General features: G+C 43.4%; 1 long non-coding RNA gene and 1 pseudogene across 1 annotated transcript; one reads left to right on the forward strand and one right to left on the reverse strand.

Annotated features, from left to right (window-relative positions):
- The window catches only part of LOC121080438, a 34,868-nt pseudogene extending 16,245 nt beyond the window's left edge, over positions 1-18,623 (reverse strand).
- Positions 2,419-9,357, forward strand: LOC121080477. The gene is made up of 3 exons (XR_005825378.1): positions 2,419-2,522; positions 3,246-3,250; positions 9,346-9,357. It is a non-coding gene; the product is annotated as an uncharacterized LOC121080477 (long non-coding RNA).
- Positions 18,624-19,959: the final 1,336 nt, after the last annotated feature.

A 19,959-nucleotide genomic window follows, 5' to 3' on the forward strand; every position in this document is an offset into this window, starting at 1 on the left:
TTCCTATCGTTTTCTAGAGCCACAATCAAAGATCAGGTGATGTTAATCCCGCACTCTTTCTAGTGCTAGTACCATAGGATCCCGAGGGGGTACTAATCCACAGTCCTTTTGCCACTCGGGTTTGTCCTGGAGGACGAAGAACATGTCTGTATACGATACTTCGTCCCATTTTCCCTCTCTCCTCAGAAACAACATTAATTGCAGGAGAGTGTTATAATCTAACGTTCCTCCTTCCTGAGGCCATTTCGCATCACTCCCCAATTTATACAATACAAAGGCCACCACTGATTACAATATTTAATCAATTTCCTTCTATTTTCGGTACCACCATGTCCTACAATATCACTCCAATGTTTTAATATACAACCCAAGGGCGATTTTTCACAGGGTTTACTCCTTCCATTTCCCATTTTGCAATTTTAATTACTTTTTCTCCGGCCGCCTTAGCCACCCAAGGTCGGAAACACGGATAGAGCTCCTTACTTGTTTTGCACTCAAACGCGCGTCTCAAGTACTCTTGCACTCACACTCAGTCTGTCATAAATTGAGACCACAATTGATCATAATCCAATTAAAATTTTATTAATTATAGCAAGTAGAATATGAGCAAAGACAGCGCTGGACGGCAGGGGAGTCTGCGCTCCGCCAACTGCCGCCCTGAGCAGTTTAAACAGTCCTTTTTTATACTTTTTACTTTCGTGTTTATGAAGTAGTGGAGGTGTTAACCCCTTACTCATATATCTTTATATGGGGTCTTCTGTCTTGTTTCTGTCTGGCGGTTATCTTCTCTTTTACAAGCAGCATCCTGGATGTAGTGGAGGTGTTAACCCCTTACTCATATATCTTTATATGGGGTCGTCTGTCTTGTTTCTGTCTGGCTGTTATCTTCTCTTTTACAAGCAGCATCCTGGACATCTGGCGGTTATCTTATTTTTTCACAAGAGGCATCCTGGATATCTGGCGCCTAGTCTTTACATTATGCTTAACATAAATCTTAATATCCTAGTCCATAGTTTCTTACATTATGCTTAACATAAATCTTAATAAACAATATCCTAGTCCATAGTTTCTTACAATCCCCCCTTTTTCTTTTTATCCTATTATTGTTTATTAGATGCTACTTTCATTCTCGGCACTGCAAATAAACCTTTTTCCACAATCCCAACATTTATCATAACACTCACAAGGTAATACCTCACAATTACAATAGGCACAATTTTCACGTGGCATAACGCATTCGCAACAATCTTCATCCTCATTAATAGATACACTCTTATATTTTGCCCTAGACCTCATAGTTAAAATAAGTAATTTAGCTATGTCAAATCGTTCTCTAATAAAGTGTAAAATATAGCGTAATATACAAGGCCCAAATATAAGTCCCAGAATCAATATAATAAGCGGTCCTGCTAAAGCAGACAACAAAGTAGTTAGCCAAGGTGAAACATTAAACCAGTTTTCATATCATGACCTGCCCACCTCACGATCTTTCTTACGTTGATCTAACCTTTTCCGGAGTTCAGACATGGTGTCCTGGACTACTCCCGTATGGTCAGCAAAAGAACAACATTCTTCATTGAGAGCTACACATAACCCTCCTTCCTTTAAAAACAATAGATCTAATCCTCTTCTATTTTGCAGCACTACTTCTGATAAAGACTTTACTGAAGTGGCTAAATTTTGGATAGATTGTTCTATTTTTGCTAAATCCTCATCTACAGCCATCTGCAAACTTTGTAATTCCTGACCTTTTACTAGGGAGGCTATGCCTGTACCTGCTCCAACTCCGCCCGCTATCAGCAGTGTAGCTAGGGTTACCACTGTAATTGGCTCTCGTTTTTGTCTGTTCAGGTCTCCTTCAAAGTGGCGTAACACCTCCTCAGAGGTGTGATAGATCAGACGGGGAACAATAATCACCTGTATGCAAAACTGAGATTGGTTAAACACGTTTAGGGATAGGCAAGGCGTTACTCCAGTGTCTGAACAAACCCATTTAGCTCCTGGTGTCGGGATAGCCCATTTGTCATTTTGATTCTTGTGTTTCTCTATATTGGTGTTAGTGACTGTTCGGTTACACAGAGGCTGATACTTTTCGGGTACTGTACCTATACATTTTCCTTGACCTGTTACTAATTGAATAGTAATTCCTTGCGTATGGTTCCTCTGGTCATCCCATGGGCATTCTCGTGGGTTTGAACCATTAGACCATTGAATCCTACCTGGTTTTCCAATTGCCTCAAAATATGGTGGTCTAACATTATAACATAGCCAGCATTCCTCAGTTAACTTTGGTTTGCTTTCATTAAGGGCACGATAAGAGGCTTGCATTAGATTCCATAAGGGGTCTCTGGATTCTGACAACTTTAGATCCCTGGATAAGGAGAATTCAGTCACAGTGTTTGTTGTTTCTGTAAGAGAGTTTGGAGAAGTGGTTGCGACGCTTGCGGGGGCAACCTTTTCTTCAGAGAAAGTGGGTGGATTCAGGACCAGGTTTGGTCCTATTGGCAAAGGATCATGAGGAAGTCTTTCTTTTATTATTTTAAACATACTCCCCTTATCTGGCCCTGTGTCCCAAAACCTAATTCCCCAGATTTTTCCACCTAACCATGAGTCTTCTGTAGGATTCATTATTTTGATACTAATGTTTCTGCAGTATCCTGGTGAATTACAATGTCCATAAACATGTCCATCCTTCCCAATGTTTGGCCGCTTACACCCTTTAGGCTCCCATTCAAATTTCAGATATCTGTCTCCAGGACTTGTCCAATCAGAAGCCCAGGTTTCACAACCCCAATAGCCACAAAAGTATTGACCTGGTTGATTACAATAGCTTTTACCAGGGTTTGATGCAGGACATACATAATATGCTCTACATGGATCTGCCCTATCTTTACGTCCTCCAATAATCATTGCAGTTAATGGTACAGTGAATTTTACTGTCTTTGGAGTTGTAATATTTTGAATTGCATGTGTCTCCTGTAAGTTATATATTTTCCATACCATAGGTTCGTGTGGATTTCCTGCCATTGTGGGTAAGACTAATGTGCTAAAGGTGCACAAGAAAAAGGGTACTGTGAGAGGGGTTTGTTTTTTATTAAATTTTAGGCTCTTACCAGTCCCGGGGGAATTCAGCCAGGGTCGCTTGCGCATTCCAAGTTGTAGGCTTTTTCCTCTGGTAGGTTCTCCTCTGCCTCGCCCGTCGACTGGGTTGCAGCCAGCCACGGGGTTTGCCATCTTCTCGGCAGCAGGAGTCCCTGGTGGGAATATGCCTTTCGCACTTGGTTAAACGGTGAGCATAAGCAGGCCAAGCTTTGGCCTTTACCATATGTTCATTGTACCCTACAGCTTTTACTTCCCGTCTACATTGGACTGTGACAATATCAATTACAAATGGTACTCTTTCCTGAGGGTGATAGCAATAATATTCAGGGTTTATCCCGAATGCAAAATAGAACCACTGTTCAGGAGTCCAATCCGGAAATTTGTTTCCAAATAGTTTTAGGGCCCAATCAGTTAGGTGCCTCTCGCTTTTATGGCAAGAGTTACAAACTCCTCGAGGAGGAGTTTCCCTCTTACAGTGTATTCACCATTTTTCTGACACTTTTTGCACTTAAAACTTGTAAATGGATAACACTCACAGTCAGGTTTCTCACACCTGACCCTCACGTCAGAGGTATAGGTGGCAGAAGTTGAGGTGGCTTTCAAATAACAAAATTCTTTGTTAATGTTACAAACTGAGCAGGCATAAATTTAACATACCCCTTTTCCACACTTAACTATTTTCCACAGATAATATACAATCAAATATATTATTAACGCAAAAATCAATCCTAAAACGCACTATATTCCAAAAGGTAGATCTGCTAAATACTGGGAAAAAAAAACCAAAAAAAAAAACCAGTTTGTATCATTACTTATCGTTTTAACACAAGCTTGGTGTCTCCAGGTGAGCTGACAATCTTCCACTGTGGAGGATTTACTGGTCCCTTAACGCGACTGGCATGTGTCCATCCGCGCTCTGCAGTTCGGATGGCTGTCTCTGTGGTGAGCAGAACAAGGTAAGGTCCCTCCCAATTAGGTTTTAGGGTTTCTTCCTTCCACACTTTAACCAATATCCAATCCCCAGGTTTAACATTGTGAATTTTTAAGTCCAACGGGGGTCGTTGCACAATCAGTCCGCGTTCCCAAAGCTTGTTACGATGTTCTGCTAATTGTAAAACATATTCATTAATCGTACGGTCTCGAATTAAAATATTTGTTTGTGGGCTTTCAATTCTATAGGGCATTCCATACACCATTTCGAATGCTGATATTCCCACATCCGCTCGGGGTCTAGTTCTGAGAATTAATAGTGCCATGGGTAGGCACTTAATCCACGATAATTTGGTTTCTATCATTAATTTAGTTAAAATAGTTTTTATTTCCCCATTCATCCTTTCAACTTTTCCCGAACTTTGTGGATGCCATGGCGTATGGTATTCCCACTTAATACCCAAGCTTTCTGTTAGATCTCTAACAATTTTTGACACAAAGTGTGTTCCTCTGTCTGAGTCGATTACTTCAGGTACTCCATATCGAGGTATAATGTGTTCAAGTAGCACTTTAGTAACTTGGTTAGCTGTTGTCCTGGAGGTAGAAAAAGCCTCAACATAATGTGTTAAATGATCTACCAGTACTAAGAGATATTTGTAACGCCCTACTCTAGGTAATTCAGTAAAATCCACCTGCATGTGTGAAAAGGGTCTGTATGCTGGGGAACGTCCTCCAAGAGGTTTTTGCCTCATGTTGTTTCGGTTTACTTTTTGACAGGTCTCACAGGCTGCTGTAACTGCTTTTGCTACATTATATACACCTATACAGGCAAACAGTTGATTAAAATGATCAACTAACGCCTGGGTTCCCCAGTGTGTTTTACTGTGTATTTTTGAAAATATTTCGAGTGCTATGCCCTTTGGTAAAACTTCTCTCCCATCTGGCAATATGTACTTACCATCCTGTTCCTTAGCTCCCATTTGTTCTAGTTTTTCCTTTTCTGCAGACTCAAACCTCAAATTTTTACTAACAGGTATTTGTTGTATAGTTAAAATCGTACTATAATTGCCTGCCACTCGTTTTGCTTCTGTATCAGCTGCATTATTTCCCCTAACTTGGTAACTTGTACCTCGCTGGTGTCCCTTTATATGTACAACTGCTATTTTATTTGGCATTTTTAATGCCCCCAGAACTCGCCGAATTAATTCTGGGTGTATCAGTTCTTTTCCCTGTGAGTTAACGAATCCTCTTTCCTCCCATATTTTCCCAAAAGTGTGTACTACTCCGTACGCATAGCGTGAGTCTGTATATATAGTTCCATCCTTTCCCTTCAGTGACTCTAATGCTTTCCACAATGCATACAGCTCACAGGCTTGAGCCGACCAGCTGGCACTTAGGGGGCCTGATTCTATTGTCTTAAATTCTCCTTTCTCTGACTTAATGATGGCATATCCAGACAATCGTTTACCTTCCACTATTCGTGATGACCCATCTATAAATAGTACTTCTCCACATTGTAGTTCTTCTTCTTCTAAGTCTGGTCTAATGCGTGTCTGTTGTTCAATTGTTTGAAGACAATTATGTACTAACTCAGTACTTTCCCCTGGGTATAAAAATTCTGCAGGGTTAACCGCTTTGATAGTCCTTAGGGATAGTTTTGGAGATTCTATGAGTATTCCCTCATACTTTAGCAGTCGGCTATCTGTAAGCCATTTTTCTGCTTTTTGTTGAAGCACCCCCCTTATATTATGAGGTGCATATAGGACAACTTCTCCATTAAAGGTAATATGATTCGTTTCTTCAAGTAATAAGGCAGCAGCAACAATAATTTGTAAACAACTCGGCCAACCCCTGCTCACAGGGTCTAACAGCTTTGATAAGTATGCCACCGGTTTCTTTTGTCCTGCCCATTCCTGAGTTAATACTCCGAATGCCGTTCCTTCATGTATGTTAACGAATAAATGGAATGGCCGCTTTAAATCTGGGAGGCTTAAAACCGGTGCTTGACTTAGCTCCCTTTTGAGACTGGCAAACTGCTCTTGATCCTGAGGGGTCCACTTGGGTATTTTGTCTTTAGACAGTTGTTCATATAAGAATTTAACTTTAAAGCTGTAGTTCTCTATCCATTGCCTACAATACCCAAATAGCCCTAATGCCTGCCGAATTTGCCTCTTAGTGACAGGCATAGGTAATTCCAGAATTCCTTTAATGCGCTCTGGATCTAATATCTTCTTGCCGTTAAACAAATAATGCCCCAAATATTTCACTTTTTCCTCCACAAATTGTAACTTTTCTTGTGATACCCGTAGGCCCTTTTGTGCAAGAAAATTTAGGAGTCGAATGCTTTCTTTTCTTACATCCTCCTTATTATTTCCTGCTATAAGCAGATCATCTACATACTGTAACAGCACGTTTCCCGTTTGTACCTGGTATTCTTTTAAGAGCTCTTCCAGGGCCTGTCCAAACAGATTAGGGGACTCAGTGAACCCTTGGGGGAGCACGGTCCACCTTAATTGCTGTCTACGGCCTGTTTCTATGTCTTCCCATTCAAAGGCAAAATAATCACGGCATTCTTCTGCCAGTGGACAGGCCCAAAAGGCATCCTTTAAATCTGCCACACTATACCAGGATTTATGGGGTCCTAGCTTGCTTAGCAGTGTGTATGGATTTGCTACTACAGGGAACCGGGTGATAGTCCTTTTGTTTATTTCCCTTAAATCATGTACGAGCCGATATTTCCCATTTGGTTTCTTTACAGGCAGAATGGGAGTGTTAAAGGGTGACATACAAGGCTCTAAGATTCCGTGTGCTAACAATCGATCAATTTCTGGTTTTAATCCCCTCCGTCCTTCTAGGGATATGGGATATTGCTTTACCCTCACAGGTATGTGGGGTTTGGAAATTTGGATTTTAATCGGTGGGATTTCCAGTCTACTAATTGTGTCCGGAGAGTACCAGACATCAGGGTTAATTTGTTTTTGATCATCCACTGTCAAAGGATAAGCCGATACTGTTAGCTCTTGATTTTTTACTTTAATTTCTAATTGCAATTCAACAATTAAATCTCGTCCTAACAGATTAAATTCTGCTTCAGGGACGAGCAAGAGTTCACCCATTCCAAATTTATTTTCAGTTTCGAATACCACATTTTTGATTTTGCTTACTTTAAAGGGTTCTCCTTTTGCCCCAATTACTTGTACTTTTTCAGGGGAAACTTTACATCCCTTAGGTATTTGCTTAATAGTTGATTTCTCAGCTCCAGTGTCTACTAAAAAGGTGAACTCTTGTTTATGGGGTCCTATTTTTAATTTTATCAAGGGCTCATGATGACTCCGGTCCCCTAAAATATAAAGCCCCTGACTTTCCTATTCCGTTTTCAATATTTCCTCATCCCTGATCCTTTCTCTGCAATTCTTTTTTATATGTCCCTTCTTTCCACAGTAGAAACAACATCTCTGTTCCTTTTTTACTATTACATTCCCTTGTTTTGTTCCAGCGGATCTGTGTTCACCAGTTCGCCCTTTGTGATCCTCTCTGACTGCTGCTACTATCATTTTTATTTGTCGCTTGCTGCTCTCTTCTTCCCGCCTTACGTAAACTTTCTGAGCTTCCCTCAATAATTCATCCAACCCTCTATTCTGCCAGTCTTCTAACTTTTCAATCTTCTTTCTGATATCTTCCCATGATTTTGCCACAAACTGAGTTTTGAGGAGTGCTTGCCCTAAAGGGTCGTCTGGATTTACCCCAGAGTACAGCTGAAGGGCTTTCCTCAGTCGTTCCAGCCACTCAGTGGGGCTCTCATTTTTCTTTTGCATTTCATTAAATGCTTTATTGATATTCTGGCCACGGGGTACTGCTTCTCTAATCCCCTGAATTACTATAGTTCTCAGGTCCTGCATATGAGTTCTATGCGCCGGATCCTGGTTATCCCAATTAGGTTTTTGAAGTGGCCATTTAATATCTGCTTGGGGTCCTTGGGCATGCTGAGCATCCCACAGTCTCATTCCTGCTCGTCTAATCATATCTCTTTCCTCAGTAGTAAATAATTGACCAAGGATAGATTGCATCTCATCCCAAGTATAAAGATTTGGTCCCAAAAATTGATTTAATCTTTCTGCCACTCCGAGTGGGTCCTCAATTAAGTTTCCCATCTCGGTCCTTTTAAAATCTCGTAGGTCAGCCGAATTTAGAGGCACAGAAATATATCCGATCACAGGTTGAGGTCCCCCCATGGGCATTTCCCTTAGGGGGTACATCTGAGTTGCCCCTTTTTGACTTCTAGTTACGCGTCTAGGAAGAGGGGGAGACTCTTGTTCCGATTCTGGTGGGGGAGTGGGCGCTCTGGGGACCTCTGCAGGAGCAGGAGGAGGAATGTAAGGAGGGGGGGTTAGAAGGGTTTCGTCTAACTCTTCCTTCTTTTTCTTTTGTTTAGTTTTTATTTCATTCAGCGGGTAAAGTCTAGCTCCCGGTCTTTCTAGCCACACCTCCGCATATTGACTCTCCTCCGGGTTAAGGGGTTTTTTATTATTAACCCAGAGGTTTAATTGCTGTCTTACCCAATCTTCTTCTGACCCATAGACTGGCCAAAAGACATTTTTAGAAATCTTCTTCCCTCCCCATATCTTAGTACAATATTCTATCATTTTCTGCTTATCTTTCCCTAGGGTTCCAGGGAAATATTTCCAATTGTCTAAGATATATGCCAGAGGGGTATTCTTAGGTACAGTGGGTACCCTTCCCATGGGAGTCGAAGGCTTGCTGCCCTTCGCCCCCATCTTCTGGAATATCCACAAACATACACTCACTCGCTCCCCTTGTTCCTGGCCCAGTCCCTCGCGGGAGATGGGAGACGCAGTACTTAAGAGTCCACACTCGCTTGGTTCAGTATATCGAACCTCTCACTCGTTATATTCCAGGAAACCCAATCCCGCCCGAACGGCAAAACCCGCGAACAAATTCGCAATATACTTACGCGTCCTGCGTCTTCGTCCGGACTCCCGTGCACAGAATTTTTATGGGATTTTACCGGTTTCTCCTTTGCTCATTATTCTAGAATTTAGGTTCGTCGGTAAGGTTGGAGTAAGCTGTTGGTCGTGGGGCCGCGAAATGTCGCGGGGCGCCTCCCCGGAGGACCAAAGCCCACTGTTCCTTATCCGAGTCACGGCACCAGAAATTGTCATAAATTGAGACCACAATTAATCATAATCCAATTAAAATTTTATTAATTATAGCAAGTAGAATATGAGCAAAGACAGCGCTGGACGGCAGGGGAGTCTGCGCTCCGCCAACTGCCGCCCTGAGCAGTTTAAACAGTCCTTTTTTATACTTTTTACTTTCGTGTTTATGAAGTAGTGGAGGTGTTAACCCCTTACTCATATATCTTTATATGGGGTCTTCTGTCTTGTTTCTGTCTGGCGGTTATCTTCTCTTTTACAAGCAGCATCCTGGATGTAGTGGAGGTGTTAACCCCTTACTCATATATCTTTATATGGGGTCGTCTGTCTTGTTTCTGTCTGGCTGTTATCTTCTCTTTTACAAGCAGCATCCTGGACATCTGGCGGTTATCTTATTTTTTCACAAGAGGCATCCTGGATATCTGGCGCCTAGTCTTTACATTATGCTTAACATAAATCTTAATATCCTAGTCCATAGTTTCTTACATTATGCTTAACATAAATCTTAATAAACAATATCCTAGTCCATAGTTTCTTACACAGTCAAAATAATTAAGCTATACACGGAAAATCAAAATGCGCATCTCAATCACACCATTCACACTCTCCGGGCAGCCCTCAGTCACACAAGCAGTATGTTATACGGTACCGTGCACTTATGTACAACTTTTAGGAACACTGACAGTTCACAAAGTATGCATTTCAATGAACAATTGCCAAAGAAACAAACAACAAACAAAAAAACACATTTTTCCTGGTCTTAAGCAGAGTGTTACGTTTTCCGCTATTTGCCACGAATTACCAGAATATTATTATTTTTCAACATACATTTCATAACTCCGAGTTTTGAACATGTAACAAGACAACACATAGAACAAACAAGACACAGAGCGCTATTTCAGTTGTTATATTCCCCAACTCTTAAGACAACCCAATGGAAGTTTTTAGCTTCCCCCTTTTTCTTTTTCTTACGCAAAAGTTTCCCTTTTACTTTTGCTGTGAGGTCCCTCTTGTTCCTGTGAGATTCCGCCTTATTCCGTCCCGCCCCCCGCTTTCCGTCACGAGGCCTCCGGGCTTTTAGGAATGGCAGTAACCTCGGGTTTGCTCGATCTGCCCTCAAGATCGCTAGCGGCCACCCCTTGGTCAGCAAACCCCCTCCCAAGGTACCTTTCCTCCTGGGGACTACGCTGCGCGCCGGACGTCTCCGTGCGTCTCACCAGCCGCCCCGTTACTAAACATACCGTTTTATCCGTGGATCCAGGGGTTTCTCTTCTGCTCCCGGGGGAACAGCTGAGAAGAGGAGGCTCCTCCGAGGAAATCTCCCGGGGCGCGCCTAGGAGCGTCCGCTCCGCAGCTTGTCCCTCGGCCGAGCAGAAATCCTCCTGCCTGGCTCGCCAAACTGACGTGCGGAATTAGACTCTATAACTCGAAAGTTATAAAGTAGGTATGTTTATTGCGCGCAGATGCACGGGGGATCGCTCCTCCACAAGCGTGCATGCCCGAAGTAACGAACCATCCCACATTTATACAATGAAACAAATGAATATTCAATTAGCGCCTATACATATTCGTTACCTAAACCCCGCTTCGTATGTTAATTAGCTTATCAGTCTGTTTCCTGGAATGTGGTGGTCTTGCAGGTTTGTAGGTGATTCATGTTCTTGTGACCATCTGATCTTCTTCAGCAAGGAAAGGTGATTCATGTTCTTGTGACCATCCAATCTTCTCCAGCAAGGAGACTTAGCACTCCCTCCCTCTAGATAGCATTTGAATGTCTCTCATCTTCTCTCATTCTCTTTTAAATACCCCCTTTGTTAGAGGAAGAAGGGCAGGCGTCTCCCCGTCTCCCCTTTGTTAGAGGAAGAAGGGCAGGCGTCTCCTCAAAACTGTAGTTGTCTCCTCAAAGCTGTGTGCCTATGTGACCAGACACCGCACCCATGACCAGTCACCATACCCACATTCCTTGAGCAGACATATACAATCACAATCGATGTCCATTGTCCCCATTTCACAGTATTTCTCCATATCACTCAGACGACTCTCCACAACACCATGGATGTGAGTCCCTAGCAAGTGACAAACCTCTCCAGACATTGAGCCAAGACTGCAGATGGGTGCCTCCAACCCCCCCAGGGAGGGAGCCTCCAGCCATTATCATCCACCACTTCCTCCCAGTGCTGACAACAGTTCAGGCTCATCTGTCTCCACACCTCCCCTGACAGAGCTTGTTCTTCCTTATCTGTTACCATGACACTATACCTATAAATGCACATCTGCTGGCAGATAACAAGCCTGCCTTCTGTTGCCAGCAGTCACAAGCTTCCATTCCTCCCCATCTTGGGAGTCTCTATCCACTGCTTATTCAAGCACAGTTTCTAGCTGTCCCTTCTTCTGTGCAATGTTGGGGTTTGTGCTCTTCTACTCTCTGCAAAGACCTTGTCAATATCCTGTTTCTGTTCCCTATGGTTATGCAGCCTGCTCATCTCCTGCCGTTGCTTCACCCAGAAGCCCAGCATCTCAACAGCAGAACCCAACAGATAAGGCCACCATCATGCTCCACCCCAGGCTCAGGGAGAAGTACCAGTGACTCCCTGCAGCCCAATATCTGCCACATCATTCCTCTGGAGCTCTGTCTGGGCCAGCCTCCCATGTGCCAGGCACAGCTGCTCCAACCAGGGCAGGAGAGCACGCTTCCAGGTGCATCACTGCACCCACTCCAGCTGTCTCAGTGTTGGGTGCCTTCTGCAACCCCTTCCATGCTAACTGCTGCATTAACTGCCAAGTCCTTGTTAGCCACCCCATGTCACAACAGTCTTGCAATGTTTTGACATACTTATGACCAGGAACGTGGATGCAATAGAACAAAAAAAGGAAAAGCTTGACATAGAGCAAATTTATAATTTTCTAAACCACTAAAGCTAGAAATATCGCCTCTCTCCAAAACATCACAAACCTTTTACTGTTTGTTACAAGCAATTCTCTTGCTTTTTGCAGATTTGTGTTCTACCTACCTAGTACAAGCACAGTGGCATTTATCATAGGCATACAAAAGACATGTCGACTCCTACTCTTCTCCTAGATAGCACTTAGTCTCAAAGACATACCACAGACAGTCTTATGAAGTAACCCAGGAAAAGGCAATTTTAAAATAATTATGCAGAGGAAGTGTTCTCATGCAAAACAACAAATAATCATTAAAGGGCCTCCACTCTTTCCAAGTTGTTTCTTTAAATACTCATTATACAAGCAAATAAGATGAGCAAAGAAGCTGAGAAAATTATAAGACATTATTCCCTGCCGATAAGAAACGCATGACTCTTCCTCTCTAACCATTGGATTTCAGCTTCTTAAGTTGAGTTATGTCAGAATTTTCTCATGGTAATGTTAATTTCTGACCAAAAACCTAACATTGCTCTACTGTTTCTAACTGGATAACTCTCTAAAAGCTTTCTACTTTTAAAGCTACTACCACTATGTAGTAGTACAGAAGAACTGAACTTTTTGGGACAGATGTTCAAGATTACAAGTGATTTCAGAGACTGAAAAACACCTAAATCAATAATTGTCTGCTGAAGACTGTCACATTGGCTCAGAAAAAGGATGCACAGGCCTGTTCCCTATGAAAGTCCTTAAGGTAGCAAAGCCATTTTCAAAGTGAGACCTAATCTCTGTGATTAGATCTACTTTAACAGATATGGGGAACTTCCCGGTTCCTAGGTCTAGGTGCACCTGCCTGCCAAATAACAACTCCATTTCAGCACCAAACTCCAGCTGGTGTTGCTGTGGAAGATGGAAAAAATCTTTGGTATATGCTACAACAGGATCTCTGTCCAGATGATCAAGTTAACAGCTCAAGGAAGAGCAAGTTAAGTCTGGATAGAGCTTGTCAAGTTGCAGATATGGTACTTTATTATCTCCCTGGATTGTTTCTGAATGAGTACTTATAAAGAGGGATGTTCTAGTGGACTCCTTATTAAAATGACTCTTCCCAATACAGTCATATGTCCCACAGGGTCTCTTTTCAACTTGTCTAACACTTCACCAAACGCTGCTTTTTGTACAAGTACCCTGTCCCCAGGGTCTCACCCAAGTTCTGCAGTGCTCCCAAACTCTTCCAAGACTAGAGAAACTACAGATTTGCAGCATACCAAGAGTGGGAATGCAGTAATTGTGATGCTTTTAGAGGAAGAACATTATTTGCCTCAAGTTTTGTTTCACCAAATGACAAAAAATAGAACATGAAGGAACCTTCAGAGGTCATCAAACTTACCCTTCTTCCCAGGCTGTCTGACTGCAGTTAGAAAAGACGGTAACACAGATAATCTTACTATAGCCATGGGATTACACAGTTACAGACAGCTGGAAAGTATTATTTTCTATATAAGGACTGATCTAATTCACCTCCATTAAAGAACTGAAGTGTAATGCTGGTTGTGTCACACTAGGGAGCTGAAACCAAAGAGCAGAAATTTAGTCAATATGGTATCTCTAACCATTAAGTCTTCAGAAATTTTGATTCACATTAAAAACTATTACTGGAATCAAACCACTGTGTTCAAGAGCCAAGTCACTATTTAAAATTAAGATAGGTCTCCATCCAAGCGTTGTGGGTTAACCTCAGTAGGCAGCTAAGCCCCATACAACTGCTCGCTCACTTCCCTCCCAGTGAGATGGGGGGAGAGAATTGAAAGGATAAAACTGTCAAAATTTGTGGGTTAAATAAAGACAGGCTAATAAGTGAAGTACAGCTGTGTGTGCAAACAAAGCAAAATAAAAAAGAAAAATCCTTAGTTTTGTTTGCCTGACTTTTCATTGTCAGGCAAGTGTTTAGCAATCCCCAGGAAAGCAGGCCTTCATGACATGCAACAGTGATTTGGAAAGTCAAACAGCGTAATAGCGAATGTCCCCCCCTTCCTCCAGCTTTTATTGCTGAGCATGACATCATATGGTATAGGATATCCCTTTGGGCAGTTGGGGTCAGTTGTCCCAGTATGTCCCTTCCCAACTTTTTGTGCATCCCCAGCTACTCGCTGGTGGGGCAGCATGAGAACCAGAAAAGGTACTGATGCTGTGCAAGCACTGTTCAGCAACTAAAACACAGGTTTTGGTCACAAATCCAAAACATACCACTATAGGAGCTGCCATGAAAAAAATTAACTCTATCCTAGCCAAAACACAAAGATAGAAAGACAATGACTGCACTTCTCCATAAGCACACCCTCCTGAACAATTAGTAAAAGCAAAAGTGACAGCTACAGGGGGATACTGTACAGTGATATATGCAGAAGCAAAAGGAATATGTAACAGAAGGGAAGAGGTAAGGAAGAGAAATTTAAAAAAAAAAAAAAAAAAAAGATGGGAAAGTATGTAAAGCATGGAACTAGGACCACACACAGAACTTCACAGAGCAGCCAACCTTAGCAAATCAAGAGTGTGTTATTCAAACACATAAAACCTTCAACTCCAGTGCTGAGACTCTGAGACTCATAAATGTTGTTGTAAGAGTGTTACAGTGCATTAACTTTTCAAAGCTTCGGCCACATAGTTAGGAATAGTAAGTAGGACATCACAAAACATATCAGCAACAAATATTAAGTAAAACAGCGTGCTGCTGGTGATGTTATTAATCATAGAAAACATCACCTAGTGAAATTAAATCACTTCAAACCAAGTGGGTGATAAGCTACTAGACGTTTCCATGTCCGTATGAAACTACTATTGAAAACACAACAGCAAAATGACAAAACAGACTAAGTATCTCAAGGCCTCTGAGGTCTTTAATATTAATCTTCCTAAGAGTAAACAAAAGACTGAAAAAAACCTCATGTGATTGCCGGTTTCTGTCACTATTTCTCCTTTGGCAACCTCTGCCCGTTCCTTATTTCGGCAAACCGGATGAACCGTGCCACCTGGTGGATTTCGACAAGAAACACATTTTATAATTACTATGTTTGGGGGAAGGCATCAACAAAGAAGGAAGGCCGGGAAGCAATGTGCAATTTGCAGTTCTTGTTTGGGGTTAGTTTCCGATACAATCCAAATGAAACAAAAAACCTCTTGTGATTGCATACCAGTTTTCAGGAAACGGCCACAAATTGCAGCTTAGGAGGTTCAGGTCAGGTATCAAGAAAAAAAGATGCAGAATTTCCATCCTTGCAGGTTTCAAGATCCAGCAAGGCAAAGCAATGGCTGGTTTGATCTAGTGTTGGCAACAGTCTTGCTTCAGGTGAGATGCTGGACAAGATGACCTCTAGAGGTCCCTTCCAACCATCTTTTCTATGAAAGGAACATGCCGGGCAAGGCTCCTCTCAAAGGCCTGGATACTTATCATGACCTTATAACTTAGCTACCTTAAAGACACCCTTCAAGAAGGGGACCAACGTACAGGTAGGCATAATTCTTTTTAATTTTTATGCTTTGTATTCTCTGATCATCACAAGCAATGTGTTAACTCTCAGTCACAGGAATACCCGCACTCTACTTATACCCATTTTTAAGGGTGTTTTAGGGGTTGCTAGCAGTGCATCACTAGAAGGCTCAAGCAATATAATCCCAAAGGATTGATAATAGAAACAATGGTGCTGGGTCACTCTTCTAACACCTGGAACCCAAATGCAAGACACTAAGTCTACCTTCGGAATAGAGCAGTCACACTGCACAGCCCAGAGTGGGGTCTGATAATGAAATTTTCTGTCTACAAGAGAGGTTTTTCCACTGAGGACCACCATTGCAAGTATATTTGGCATGCAGCTAATGCAGCCAACATGTTTCAAGGTTCTTTTGAAATTTTCTAACATGGTCTGACTCCTCCACTGCACTGCCAGAGTTGACCGAGTTACTTTTACCAAGTGCATAACTGCAGGCAGCAGGGGGAAACTCCCGAATCTGGGATAATCATACAAATGACACTAGCCAACATTTAATACAGTTTTGTCTTCGTTTTGTGTTACACATATACTATACATGGAAGGAACCATGCACAGACAGCCACTGAGTATTTCCAGATCAGAATGAAAGTCTTTGACCCAGGGAGAACAGATTTCATAAGCAAGACAAAAGGCAATCAGAAGGGGCAGCATCCAATGCTTGCTTCTTTGGCCATTCTCACAGTGACTGCAGGCTTCACTGCAAAGGAGGGCTTTAGTTACAGATCTTAAGGCAGTTAAGGATGTACACTTGCAGATGTTTAAGGAGCTCTTCCCAAGACACAGGGTACAGCACAAGTAACGTGTACAAATTAGACACATGGAAGAAGCAGCTGGCCTTCAAGCTGATCAGGAACATTCTCATAGTCTACACTGAAAAATCTTCAGTGGAAATATTTTGGTTCTAAGGGCTTTGAATATGAACATTTTTCTTGATGTTAAGGAGAGGGGGAAATTTTGGTGTGACCTATAGGCTAGGAAAGGGATTTGAATATATTTTCCGTAGTAAAGATTGGTGTTATTTGAACTTAAACAACACGTGGGAATTATCAGAGTGGCTGGGAGAAGACTGTGTCAAACTGGAAATGCAGTTCAGAAGACATACGGGAAAGCCCAAATCTATAATACCCATAAGTCACCAATTCAGAGAAAAGCTGAAGTCAGGCTAAAGAAGTTATCATCATTATTTACAAAAATATGAAGTACTTAAAGGTAAAGCCAATATAGCTTTGTTATTCTTTTGCCAAGTCTGAATTCCTTATTTCTTGTCATAGTGTACTTGAAGAGACTCAACTAGAAACTAGGGCCCCAACAACTGACATTGTGTTTCAGAGCAACAAGTTCAAGGACAGGATCAGGATGACTCTTTTAGGTCATTTTAACTTCATATACACAGCAACACAAACACAAGGTTCAGCCAAGCAGTCTGAACCCAAGGTTGTTCTTTGGGCTCCAAATACCAGACATAGTGACCAAATCCTATGCAGATCCAGTCATCTTGACAGCTTTCAAAACCTGGCAGTCATATCTGTTTATGAGCAAAATAGTCTCCAGACAAAGCAATACTTAGATAAGGCTATTATACATAATGGCAGTGGTGGGAACCTGAAATCAATCATATACTGGCTACTAGCACTGATGGGGATCTTTAACTCAAAGGCTCTTTCATGCTAATAATTTTGAATCAGTTTAACTGAGTCACCACTTTACTTCATAAGATAGTTATGAAACCTAGGCAGGCAAAGAGAGCAAAGAGCTGCAAGCTCCTCCCTTCCATCCTACATGCCAAAACTCCTATCACAAGAAGTATTATTGTGCCAACTCTGAAAGTGATTAGGTTTATCCTTCAAAAGCAGCTAGTTCCAGTTCATACCATCTCCTTGCTTACAGAAAGCAACAGAAAAAAATGGTTGCTTTTAACCAGTTAAAGGGCACAAGCTCCAGGTTATTATCACTTGGATCAAGTGTAGCTTCTTTTATACCCGTCCATCTCAGCTTAGCAAAGCCAATTGTTTTCTTTCATCATATGATACAATCGTAACTTCTTCAAAACTGTTCAAATTTAGCCAGGCTGCTACTTGTACCACATCAGCCATAAGTAGACCTCCATCCACCAGCACCACCACAAGGGCCAGATAGTTTCAGTAAACCTGCACTTGAGAAACACTTTGCAGATTGTCTCCACTAATGTGGTTTCATTACTCCAGTTTTCACAGCACTGATCATACTTAAACCTCTAACCCCCACAGACTCCCTTGAAAAATAACACGCCTGACCACTCATCCCCGGGAGCTGCATCTTTGCGCTTGTGCTGGAAGGGCAGACCTGATCCCTTCCATCTTCTCCGTATGGACCCCTCAGGGCTCCTCACGCCTGCCCGGCTCACCTCTCCTTGCTATCTCTTTGGCTGTGGCCTTGCCAATACCACTGTTGGCACCAGTGACCAGAAAGGATCTCCCAGCCACGTCCACCTCCACATCAGCTGGATTGAAGTGCTTGGAAGCAGACTCATAGCCGGTCCTGAATAAATCAGAGACACCTGTGAGAAACTAGAAGAGAGTACTTTCAAAAAACACAGGGGGCAGTTGAGAAGCGTTCTTCCCTCACAGTTCCGCGTGGGCTAAACACCCCCTCCTCCCGTTATCCCCCGTGCTCGAGGGAGAGGCCAGGTATAGCACCAGTGACACTGCAGCGAGTGACATAGCGACAGCTGAAGGACTTTGCTCGCCACAGGCCACACGGGCCAAGCCCTGAGAGGCGGGAGCCGGCCCGGCTGTAGCCCCGGGGCAGGTGCCTGCGCGGGCAGCTCCCACAGGGAAGACGCTGACATCGGTCCGCTCAGGCGGAGCGGGGGAGGCTGCCATTAAAAATACACAGAAACCGAACGCCCAGAAACGGCCCCAGCCTGTCCACAGCGCCCGCCCCGCCGCCTGTAACTTGTGTATTCCCGCAGCCCCTTCACGAACCACACGGCGTTGCGGCACCAGGACATGACGCCGCTGCCGCCACAGCAACGCCGCCCCGCCCCTGCCCTTACATAAGGCGCCCGGCCCGGCCCGGCCCAGCCCTGCCCTGCTCGTCTGCCGTTAGGTAACGGCCCGGGGTGGCCCTGCCCGCGGTGGCCGCCGCCGTTATGGGCTGCCCGCCCGCCTGAGGGGGCGAGGGCTAGGGCGGGTAGTGCATGTCTGTGGTGGGGAGTTGTGCCCCCCTTCCTCCCCCGCAGCAGTTTGCGGGTTGTTTTTTTCTTATTCTTTCCCTCCCCCCCCCCCCCCCCCCCGTCAGGCGGTGAGGGAAGGGGGCCGCTTCCAGCCGCCGGCCTGGGTGCCTCCAGCCAGCCCTGGGGTGCTTCGGCGGGTGCCGCGGCGCCCGGTGGCGGCGGTGGCAGAGGGGAGGAGGAGAGTTTCCCTGTGCACCTGCCGGCCACAGGTGCCAGTGCCAGCCACAGCGACAGTGCTAGCCGAGCCGAGGCTGGAAATGGGGTGTCATTTTGGGAATGGGGAGCGCTCTGCAGGACCTGAGCCTGCATCCCCTGCTCTGGAAAGCTGTCCCAGGGATGCTCCTGCAGAAACAGCAACAGCTGTGTTGTGCCACACCAAGTAGCAGTTTATGTAAGAAAGAAACCTGTGAAATTCCCGGCTCCTGCTGATGGGTTATGGGATGCCTGTACACAAGCGGCCATTGCAGTAGGGGTAGTGAAACTTAAAATGTGTTTTCAGTTCCTCTGGTATGTGCATTGGAGCTATGAAGCCTAAGAGAATCACTTGGAATTGCACATCTGGATGACTGCACATCTGGATGACCCATGTTAGCCATAAGGAAATTGTCATTGTAGTTATGTCTTTAAATACATTAAAGGACTATGCACTCACAAAATTCTGTGTGTGAATTAGAGAAATTCACGTATTTTATGTGGTGTGCAGGGCCACACTCGGAGAAGCTACTTTGGGGAACCCCTCTTAAGTTTTCAAGAGCTTAAGTTACTGGGTTTCAATAGGAGAGATTGCGGAGGAATGGGAATATTCTTTCTTTTTTTGACCCTGTATGATAGCCTGATGCTTCTCTTTCTAAATCTCTTTGCTCTGGCAAAGGCCTTGTATTAAAGTCTTCAATTTTTTCAGCACCTTGTGTATTAGGCTTGCACAAAAGGTACTTCCCACAGTGAATTTAAAACTTTTGAACCCAGCACTATCTGTTTGTACTAGGTATCGTGGGTGAAATAAGAGTTTTCAGAGGGAAAAAAGAGACAGTGATGTTTTCTTCCATTCAGAGACCATCCAGCTAAATGTCATACCATTGCATGAAATCTCAAAATGCTTGTTCATGTTAAA

Source organism: Falco naumanni, chromosome W (genome assembly GCF_017639655.2).
Source record: "Falco naumanni isolate bFalNau1 chromosome W, bFalNau1.pat, whole genome shotgun sequence".
NCBI lineage: Eukaryota > Metazoa > Chordata > Aves > Falconiformes > Falconidae > Falco > Falco naumanni.